A 2,353-nucleotide genomic window follows, 5' to 3' on the forward strand; every position below is an offset into this window, starting at 1 on the left:
GGTCAGAGGTTATCTGAGAGATGATAGACAAAGCAAATGGAGAACTTCAAAAGAGAGCTGCTCCTATGTCATCAGAGGTGTGTGTGTGTTTGTGTGTGTGTGTGTGCGTGTGTGTGTGTGTGTGTGTGTGTGTGTGTGTGTGTGTGTGTGTGTGGGCGTGTGTTGTTGTGCCATGCTGTTATGCTGAACAGAAATAGGATGTACAATGACATATCACCCCCCCCCCCAGCTGCAGGTGAAGGGCACGGTTATGATAGGCTGAGCAAACACAAACAGGCTGATTGTATGTGTCCCTTTGTTCAGATGAAGCGATGACATAAACGTCTTCAGAGGTTACTGAGTTCCTCTGACAGAGACACAGAATCACTGCAGTGACATTAACATACAGTGACACACACAGTCTTCATACACCCACACGTGTCAGTCAGGACGTGCACCACACAGCCTGCCTCCACAGACCTGAGTGCCAGGCAGCTGCAGGGACACGTGTGCATGTGTGAGCAGCTGTGTTTGGAAATCAGGAAAGAGTTGCAAAATGCATCCAACTATCAAAACGTGAGGGTGTTTACTCATCAGGTGTCAGAGAAGGTGGAAGATGTTTTTCAACCTGGTGTAATACTGTAGAGCAAAGTCTAAAGTCAGGTCACAGTCTTTATGACCTTTGACTCCATTCAGAAATGATTTGATTTTAAAATTGTGTTGCCATCTACTTGAAAATTCTCATTACAAAGTCCAGTCATGGCCTTCATCAGCAACAGAGTTTGTCAGTTATCAGAGATGGTTTAGCTGTCGTCATGTCTCAATATGAAATCCATGAGATGTGGCTGAAGGGTTTACATATTAGAAAAATATGTTATATAAATATTGTTCATATATTATATTATATATGTTTATATTAAAATTTCTCTTTCCAAAGTTTCTTTTTTTGTTGTTATTTCTTTGGGCATTTTTGCCTTTGTTACAGCTGCAGGGTGAAAGAGAGAGGAGGACATGCAGCGGACGGCCTCCGGTCAGACTTGAATGCACGCTGCTGTCAATGGTAAACAGACTGCAATTATATAGAGCTTGTCTAGTCTTAACAACCATTCAAAATGCTTTACACTATTAGTCACATTCACCCAGCCACAAACTGTCACACACTGATGGTACATTCAGGGTTGAGTATTTTGCCCAGGGACATGTGGACTGAAGGAGGCGGGGATGGAACCACCGACCCTCTGATTTTGGACACAGCCTGGGACATGCAAACTCTTGCTGTGAGACGGCAGTGCTGACCACTGCACACTTTATTACATCAAACCGCATCTCTTCACCCCGGAGCTGTCTCCAGCGGTGGAAAAACACACCAGGATTCATCCGTGTTTTCTTCTCTTTTTGCCTTGGAAGGTGGTTTCTGTCAGAGCAGTCCTTCAGGATGGAGATGAAGATCGCTTTCTAGGAGCTTCAGACATCTCTGCGTTTCTGTGATGCTCGTCGGCTTTTGTTTTCTTTTTTTTTTAGTCGGGAGCTGTAGCATAACTTCCAGCTCTGGAGGAAGCTGTTCTTCTTTGTGGGTCTGAGGGCAGACTAGACGCTACACTGACTCACAGCATCCAGTGTCATAAAGTGGTATTACAACATGGCCGCAGCTAGTTGGTTAGCATGCTCATTTCATTAGATATATCTGAAATACAACGGATGGAGGTCTTGGTCATGATGTCATCATTGTGGTTCCTTGACATACTATTGGTAGTGTTAGTTAATTTTTTGAACATTTCAAAGTAAAATTCTGGCCAGATCTTACACATTACACCTTGAAAAGGTCAAAACCTGACACTTGAATGTTTTTACTTTCAAGTCTCAAGTGTTCAGTGAGAACAAGCTGTGAACAGACATGGACGTGTACAGTGGGTTTATCAGTGCTGAGGGAGCAGCGGTGTGGTGTTGACTCTCTGTGGGTTTGTCCTTGTCGTGTTGATCAGTGCAGCTGTGACATGAACATTTATCTAATCTCTCCTTTTATTTATTGAATTATTTTATTTTTAATAAAATGCATCTGATACGACACAATTCAATAACTTTTACAACAGGACACATACAGATGTTAAATCAAATAATTTTAAAGCTTCTGAGTGATCATTATCATTATCATACTCTATTATGATAGAGTTTTGATTTTTTATAAATTTATTAAGTAGAGAAAATTCATTTTTTTAAAGCAGTGAGTGGTTTTGAGACAACATGTGTGGATGTTTATGATGATGATGAAGATGACATGCTTATTATTCATGATGACTCTGACTGGATTTGAAAGAGAATCAGTTCTGGATTGTGTCTCAAACATAAACAGCGGTTCTGTTGTTTCTACATTTAC

The sequence above is a fragment of the Seriola aureovittata genome, chromosome 1 (assembly GCF_021018895.1).
Source record: "Seriola aureovittata isolate HTS-2021-v1 ecotype China chromosome 1, ASM2101889v1, whole genome shotgun sequence".
In the NCBI taxonomy this organism is placed as follows: domain Eukaryota; kingdom Metazoa; phylum Chordata; class Actinopteri; order Carangiformes; family Carangidae; genus Seriola; species Seriola aureovittata.